This window comes from Neolamprologus multifasciatus, chromosome 4, assembly GCF_963576455.1.
Source record: "Neolamprologus multifasciatus chromosome 4, fNeoMul1.2, whole genome shotgun sequence".
Lineage (NCBI taxonomy): Eukaryota > Metazoa > Chordata > Actinopteri > Cichliformes > Cichlidae > Neolamprologus > Neolamprologus multifasciatus.
The window spans coordinates 3,221,204-3,230,442 of NC_140442.1; the positions used below are offsets into that span (position 1 = coordinate 3,221,204).

At 41.8% G+C, this 9,239-nt stretch overlaps 1 pseudogene; it reads left to right on the forward strand.

The window, feature by feature from the left end:
* The first annotated feature begins 8,629 nt into the window (after positions 1-8,629).
* On the forward strand, positions 8,630-9,230 carry LOC146519478 (small integral membrane protein 36 pseudogene; annotated as a pseudogene).
* The last annotated feature ends 9 nt before the right edge of the window (positions 9,231-9,239 follow it).

A 9,239-nucleotide genomic window follows, 5' to 3' on the forward strand; every position in this document is an offset into this window, starting at 1 on the left:
TTGAGACTTTGATGGGATGTATCAGGATATAAGCTCATGTCTGTGTCTTTTTTCTGACGTAAGTTAGCTTCATGAGATTAGCTTTAGCAGTATTGTCTATAGCAGGTTACAATGTCAAACCAAACTACAAGTTTTGAACACAGTCAGTGTCGCTCTCACCTGGGCTGACTTGAGCTCAAGTTTCCTTCCTGGTTCATTTAAATTTCTGGTTTGACATACAAACAGTCTTTGTATGCAGGCACAAATTTACACATTCAAAGTAACTTAAGACCAGTGAGATTCAGATTTCCAGCTTTAGCTTACAGGATTGGCCAAATCATTCTCATAAAAGATCAAAAGATAATTTTGTAATTGCAGTACTTAAAGGTACAGTGTGCAAAATCTCACCACTGCTGTTCATCTATAGATCAGGGTGGGCAACTCCAGGCCTCGAGGGCTGGTGTCCCTGCAGGTTTTAGATGTCCTTGAACCAACACAGCTGATTTAAATGGCTAAATTAGCTCCTCAACGGTTGTATCCCAATTCAGGGTCTGCAGCCTTAAAGTACGCAGCCTAACGATCCTCAAGGGCCGCGTACTTAAAGACTGCTAAGGCCGGAAGTGCGAGGCTTGTGAAATGGGACGGTCTAGCCTCCGTTGCGCTGCCCAGGTTGCCTAGCAACCATGATACTAACAGCTGGAAACGTTTCATACAGCTTTGTTTGACAGAAATGAAGGAGAAAATCTTTTGTTCATTTGTTTGTTTGTTTCTACATGAGCTTTGATCATTCTCTGATTAAGCTCAGCTATTGAACGGCGTATATTTTAAAGTAAAGGCTGTAAAACCAAGTTAGTACAAATGTCACTAATGTCACATAACTTTGCTGACATGTGGCCAACAGTAATGTTTTAATGTTCTTCGTTATTAAACATTTGCACATAAATAAGTGACATAATATTCAGTACTTACTTAAAGTTTACTCTTCGGCGCCCCTCATCCGCTGTTTTTTTTTCAGCAAAATTATCCACTCCCACCGCCGCGCTATGCATTCTGGGATATGTTGGGCCACGAAGTCTACACCGCCACGTCCTTAAAATTCAGGGAAATGAGGGCCGCATTTCGAGCAGCCTTTGAATTAGGACAGCCTTCGTTGCGTCGCTGTGACGTAATCGGCCTTAAAATGCAGCCTTTAAGCCTGCAGACCCTGAATTGGGATACAGCCAACATGTCCTGCAGTTCTCCAGAGGCCTGGTAACGAACTAATCATGCGATTCAGGTGTGTTGACCCAAGGTGAGATCTAAAACCTGCAGGACACCGGCCCTCGGGGCCTGGAATTGCCCACCCTGATCTATAGTGAGTGCAGACCTCTGCTGTTTACCTCAGCTGTCAATATGCCACGTGGTCACATCTTGTCCGATACGAGTCGATGACTCAGTGAGGATGAGCGCTCTACTGATGTGAATTGTTGGGGATATCCTGACTTTCTGTTGGTAAGCGCTGCTGTTTCTGCAGCTGTGTCAGAGAAACTTTCTTTGAAGTGGATCTAACATTGTTGGACTTGGATAAATAAGATGTGAGAATGTAATCAAACTGTTTATCAGAGGGAGAATATGATTTTAGAACACGCGAGTCTAATATTAGCTGGCATAATGTTAGTTTATAATCAGCTGTTGTTGTTGTTGTTTAGCCGCTTGTTGCCAGCTGTCTGAAGATGGGAGGGTCGCATGTCTAATCTGCTGACAGTAAGTAATTCTGGCAATATTAGGAATAGATAAGCATGCTTATGCCTTTGTGACTTAATTCCAGCAGATGGCGACTGAGGTAAGGAGGAAGAGGATGAGGTGGAAATGAGGGAGGAGATAGCAGTTGTGGAGGAGGCGTATGAAGAGGAGGAAGATATAATGAGAAAGAGATCATGAAAATTTAGAGTGGGGTGAATAATTACTCTAATCCTCTACTGAATGTATAAGTTTGATCACTTACAAAGAAGAGTTTCTCATTATTGACCCGTCGTAGCTGAAGGAAGGAGGTCATAGATATATAATGTGTAGAATAAAACCCAGATAGACAAATAGTGGGCGAGTGTTTAAATATCAGGTACTTCACCTTTGTTGGGCTTCAAAACAGCTGATTTTATTTGCTTTTGTTTCTGTGCTATTTTGACTGTAGTTATGAGCTTACCAGGATTCATGATTTCTTGGTTATTAATGGGAAAGCCAAGTATTATTTTAGTCTTTACAGCAGTTAAAGTCTTTTCTCAGTCTTGGCATCACTTAAACTCTTATTTTAAAAAATTACAGTGAAGAAAAGATATTTTTAATTTGCATAAATACATAAATGATGAAATGGTTAAAGGAAAGAATTGTTACGTAGCCCTGATCGTTCTCTGAGCGGCATCTCGGTTGTGTAAGACTTCATGGAAAACCTCTGCTGTTACAGGGAGAAGCAATAGAGACGAAGGACATCTTCATCACCTCCTTCCTCTGTGTGTTTTCTGCCCCTGCGGCCAGTTCAGCCTGAACAAAATATTCCCTCATGGCCCACTAAAGGAAAATAAGCAAATTCTAATTCCAAGGATTGAACGGTGGATTTGAACTGTTGTGTAACCGTGTAACCCTTTCTCCACTCAGTTTTATTCCCTTGAGATTATAACCATTTAAAGCCAAGTGTGTCATGTGTGTTACGTGACTTTAGTGAGTTTTTGAGACTTTATCAGTGTAACTTAAATAAATCACACAAGACATTTTTAAGTTGTACAAAATGATGAGGTTATTTTTTTAATTACAAAAAACTGCCTGATGTGGCGAACAGTGTTGGTCAAGTTACTTGAAAAAAGTAATCAGTAACTAATTACTGATTACTTCCCCAAAAAAGTAATCTCGTTACTTTACTGATTACTTATTTTCAAAAGTAATTAATTACTTAGTTACTTAGTTACTTTTTAAAAACACGATTTACAACCTGAATAGGTGATAAAGTGATAGATCTTTCAGCCCAATTCTACTTTTTCTACATAATCCATCATACAAAATGTAATCAAATGGAAAAGTCTCTTTTTAAAACTTGTTTTATTAGTTTTAATCTTTTAACTTTATGCATCAAGCAAAAATTTAATTATATGCAACATTCTCTGACTGGAAGAAATTAGTTTAAACCTATTTTCTGCACATTCCAGCACATAAAATAAAATATTTTTTGTGTTAACACTCAGTCTTTCAAATAAATGCAAGTAAAACACAGCAGAAAATAAATAAAGTCAAAGACTAGCGGTCCTGTTGCTCTATTTTCACCTGTAAAGCAGGAGTGGGGTAGGCGGAGGTTTACCCTGGTGCAGGTGTGCAGCGGTCAGTGGAAGAATCCGCGAGTTTCTCTGTGAGTTTCCCATTACGTCGTAGCTACTCGGTGCTTGCTCGGAAGTTTAGGGGTTTTTTCGCTGTAAAAAGAAGTTTTCTTCCCACGCACAACGGACACTAATGTTTTTGTCACTTTTTATGGAATCAAACTCAAAGTAAGGTCAGTACTTCCACGCTTTAAACGCTGCACGCTCATACTCTCTCTGCACTCGATATATGATCCATTGTTGATCTGCACACAGCTGTTGTCACCAACGTCGCACTCGCTTACGTCACTGTCATGAGACATTCTCGCAAAAAAATCACGGTTTTAGTAACGCAGTAACGCAGCGTTCCTACGGGAAAGTAACGGTAATCTAATTACCGTTTTTGCAATAGTAATCCCTTACTTTACTCGTTACTTAAAAAAAAAATCAGATTACAGTAACGCGTTACTCTGGAGGCAAATATGACACAGATTTAAACTCACATAAGCATTTGCATATTTATTTATTTAGAAATTATTATTAGAAGCACCGTTTTTTTCTTTTTTTCATGAATGGACATTATTTGTATGTTAACATTAACTAGGAGGGATTTACAGCATGTATGTCGCACATAAGCTCAGTGCAATTCAGTTTTATCTATATAGCACCAAATTACAACAACAGTTGCCCCGAGGTGCTTTATATCTGAGGTAAAGACCCTACAATGATACAAAGAAGACAAACGTAGAGTTGTTCTTTCTTCCTATAGTAAGATGTTCTACCTTTACAGAGGTGATGATCTTCTAAATTGGTGTTACGCCTCTTCCTCTTTAGCTAATACATGTCTGCTTTATTTTGCGCGTTTGGAGTTAAAGGAGGGAGTTCAGTACTTCTGAATGGAGGCTTTCTTTTTCAGAGGAGCCGCCCACTGCTGTGTAATCCAGTATTGTAAATGCAAAAGTTATTAGGAAATGATGAGACAAGAGAGGGCATTCAGAAAAGAATAGAACAGAACAGAATAGAAATACTGTTAAATGTTCAGTTTCTATGCCAAATGTCAGAACAAGATCTAGAGCAGGGGTCACAGGCCCTTTAAGAATGTAGCCTCATGGGCAGTGTAGTCCGTGCTGCAGGGAGAATGGACTGCCATACCTGTTATGTGTCTGAGAAAAAGGAGAGTTGAAAAGTCCGAGTTGTCACTGAGCAGAAACGGGAGCTGGAAGCATGTAAATATAATAATAACAAATATAATTATTTCTACTACCTGAAGACTACAGTGGCAGTCCAATGAGATGACAGAGTCATTTTTGACCAGGATATGTCCTTCAACGCACATATTAAACAAATATGTAAGACTGCGTTCTTCCATTTGCGCAACATCTCTAAAATTAGAAATATCCTGTCTCAGAGTGACGCTGAAAAACTAGTTCATGCATTTATTACTTCCAGGCTGGACGACTGCAATTCATTATTATCAGGATGTCCAAAAAACTCACTGAAAAGCCTTCAGCTAATCCAAAATGCTGCAGCAAGAGTACTGACAGGGACTAGAAAGAGAGAGCATATTTCTCCTGTTTTGGCTTCCCTTCATTGGCTTCCTGTTAAATCCAGAATTGAATTCAAAATCCTGCTCCTCACATACAAGGTCTTAAATAATCAGGCCCCATCTTATCTTAATGACCTTGTAGTACCATATCACCCTATTAGAGCACTTCGCTCCCGCTCTGCAGGCCTACTTGTTGTTCCTAGAGTATTTAAAAGTAGAATGGGAGGCAGAGCCTTCAGTTTTCAGGCCCCTCTTCTGTGGAACCAGCTTCCAGTTTGGATTCAGGAGACAGACACTATCTCTACTTTTAAGATTAGGCTTCAAACTTCAGACCCCAACCGGTCGCAGCAGATGGCCCCGCCCCTCCCTGAGCCTGGTTCTGCCGGAGGTTTCTTCCTGTTAAAAGGGAGTTTTTCCTTCCCACTGTCGCCAAAGTGCTGCTCATAGGGGGTCATATGATTGTTGGGTTTTTCTCTGTATCTATGAAGCGCCTTGAGGCCACTTTTGTTGTGATTTGGCGCTATATAGAGACGCCAGTTGAGTCTAATAGATTAAACGCCGTGTCGAGGCTGTCGTTTTCAGTATGTGCACATATGTATTAAGCTAAATAAGTTATCATATAAGTTATTGGTGCACCATCTCCTCTGAACATTATGAGACTGTTGCTGCTACAAATGTGAAGCTGAGGCTTGAAAAGAGCCTGTGTCCATCCTTTATCTACAGTCTATGTTTCTGCTATCAGAACAATATAAAATGATATAAAATCAATGCGGGATCCTTTGTTAGGTTTTTAAAGGGTGGACAAACAAAACCACAAACAGGGAAACAAACTGAGAACAAAATGATGCTCTACAGTTTTATTCTCTATTCTTTTTCCACTGCTCAGACAAAGAAAGGAAGAGTAAAGCAGGAAATAAACACTATCTGCATTTGTCTGTATGAGTAATCTATTGGCCTTTTACTCCACATTTATCATTCTCACGTTGTTATCCACACCCAAGAAAAACGTACAAGCTTTTAGAAAGCAAACAGCAGAAGGGTTTTTTTGCTTTTTGGTAAGGTCATGTCTTAAGGTCACTCATTTGTTTTGGGGGATGGTTGACGCAGGGAGAGCAGAGGTGAGGTCAGGATGTGCGAGGTGGAGGGGAGGATCCCCCGCAGGGAGAATCAGAGGCTCGCTGTGAAAAACGAGCAAACAACCTGTCGGTGCTTCGTGCCTGAGAGACACAGGAAGAATATAAAAACTCTTAACATCCTCGGCTCGCAGACGCACACGGCCGAAGTAAAGTGCACAATTTGTCAACACAATCCTTTCCCGTGTGTCCCAGCTGTCTGTCTGCCTCCAGGTCCCGCAGACGCTGCCGGACTCCCTGGCACCAGAGTCTGGCGACGCTGGGGGAAGATCTATCCCCAAGATATGAGCAGGAGAAACTCCACCCGAGAGACAAACCTATTACATCCTCTGAGCTAATCGTTCTCCGAGAGCACGACAACACAAACATCCCCAGGACAGAAACATCACTCTTCCTCTGACTTGCTGCTGTTTTAAGAGTTTCGATTAAACTTTTTTTAGTCTTTAAAAGTGCTCGTGTTTCTGAAAAGCAAAAGGAACAGTTTGGTTTTTATTTGTATATAAAATTGCAAACACAAAAAGGTAAAGTTTTACAAAGGTTTCTCGGTGCAGTTGCCCCTCCGGCAAGCTTCAAGTGGAGCTGAGTGCTCGGGCGGGTTCAGGGGTCAAGCCTGTTTCCTGGGACATACAGAGGGATTACAGGCCTGAACGAGGAGAGAGCAGTGAGGTCATTTTGTACTCTGCACATTTAATGTGTACAATCTGCTGCTCAAACTCGCTTTTAAACCGCGAGGCAGGAAACATCACGACTGATTGTCTGCAGGAGAGCTGGAGCAGATCGGTGCCTGATTTCATCCTGAGCTGTTTATGTTATGAAATCTTTGTGGGGTGAAAATCCCCCGAGATCCAATGAGACTGTCAAACTTGTAGACGTCTGTAAAAATATATATTGTAGCAGGTCCTGATATCATTTCTCAATTTTCTGAACTGATAAGTTGTTTTTTTCTGAATTCAGGGAAAAGTTTCAGTCCTTAAAATAACTTTCTAGCACAGCGGTCTCCAACCTTTTTTGCGCCGGTTTATGCCCGACAATATTTTCACAGACCGGCCTTTAAGGTGTCGCGGATAAATACAACAAAATAAAACTAGTACCAGTACCGAAAAAAAGAAAATTTATTCATAAAACACGTGAAAAGACCCAGGAAAACCGAGTAAACGATAACGATAACAAAATAACTCTGAAAACCGATAAAAACCCTGAAAACTATACATTTCACACCTGAGCCTCAACTCTCGCGGCCCGGTACCAAACGACTCACGGACCAGTACCGGTCCGAGGCCCGGGGGTTGGGGACCGCTGTGCTAGTAGATACAATAGAAATAGGCGGTAACAGTGGGAGTTTTTAAGGGAAAAAAGACGCAAATGTAAGAGTAAGTATTTTCTGATCCCGTAAGAGCTGAGAAAACCATCTTCTATAAAGTATATAATCATGCCCAAGGTCCTAAAGTTGGAAAATCTGTAAAATAAATCAGGAAATTAGGACTCCAAAGTTTTAAAACACAGCAAAGATTCGCTTCAAGGTGAAAATCAGACTGAAATAACAGAAGAAATCTAAGTAAAGGCAGGAAACATTACAATAAAGAAATAAAAGCTCCTTCATCTACTCTTTTCTCGTCCTTCTTGTTTTGTAGCTGGAGTCTCCAGTTTTCTGCACAATCAGGACTCTGAGCTCCCAGAGTGATCCTCCGGATTGATTATGTTGTCTGAAAACATGCATGTGGGATCATCCTTTCTGATTTTCTGTTAATCAAATGTCATCTGCAGTATTTCAGTTTTTAGGAAGTACTGCAGATAGTATTGTAAAAGGTTTTAAACCAATAATTTCATGACTTTGGTTTTATTTTGCCATCCGAGCTGAGTGCTGTGTGTTTAATACTGATACCACTGGGACTACTACTCATGAAGCACACTATGTATCTGTAATGACCTTTAGTGCAGCTTATTCTGTATTAAAACTTGCTTGTAATCTCACACCACACAAACAGTCTTCGGTGTGGAAAAACAGAAGTTTTTGCACTAAAAATTGTAGCTTTCTTTATTTTCATGCCGTTATCTCAATACGAGTTGCTGTTTGATTTCTGCTCTTTGTAGAAAGGTTGTCTGGGTCAAAGTTGACCTGCAGCTTTACTTCTTCTACTGCTGATAACTGCTGCCCCCTGCTGTCCATCACACTCAACATTCCCTGCACTGCAGCAACAGGTACAAACACGACCTGAGACGTTCCACGTTATTTATTGCTGTTCTTATTTCCCGTTTTATTTCACACCTCCGTGTGCCGTGCACAATTTCCTTCGTGGTAATCTCCGATTCGGTGACACCCGGAGGTCAACGGGTGCTGTAATCCGCCTGGATTTGAACGTTCTGCAAAATCAAAATTATTGAAAAGATATTTTAGGAAGAAAGTGTGTCGCGCCCTCTGTGAGGCTGAGTCTTCTGCTTGGTGTTTGAGCTCTAGCCGAGTGACTTTTTAGTGGCTTCTATTCAGCCAGATGGCTTCCTCCGTCAATCCCCAGTTACAATCAAGATTAAGATTACACCACACACACACACACGCTAAAATACGTCACATACACAGTAATTAAATATTCCCATGATGATGTAACACAGAATCTGTTGCTGTGTTACAACTGAAGCTATTAAAGAGAGCTGGGGATGGCAGAAATTCCAGGTTGGAGGAGAGATGAGGATTAAAGTATTTTTACCTCAAAGCCACGCGTCCACGGCGCTCGTCCGACACAGAGAGGAGGAAGAAGACAGGAGCGAGGCAGAGAGGATGGACGGAGGGCGAGGAGGGAGGGCGGATTGAAGAGGATAGAGAGAGAGAGCCCTGCTGTCACCAGGCTTGCTTAGTGTTCTCGGTGCGTAGCGGCTGTTGACACCTTCTGCCTCTCCGTCCACCGAGGTGCTGGTTTCAGGGCCCTGTGGGCCGCCCAGCATGAAGCAGGCGTCATGGGCTTTCTGGAAAACTACCAGGAGATCGACCCCGTCACTTTGAACCTTTGCATCCTTATCGCCAGCTACGTTATCTTGCTCCTCGTCTTCCTGATATCCTGTATAATGTATGACTGTCGGGGCAAAGATCCTACCAAGGAGTACGCCCCGGACCCACAACCCACTCAGTCGCCCATCAGACTGGTGGTGATGCAGAGCTCCTCAGCACCTGTGGGACGGTGGGACACCGCCAACATGATCACCACCTACCACGAGCCATCGAACTCAGACTTCAGGGAGAAGAAGAGCACGATGGTCTGAGTGCAACTT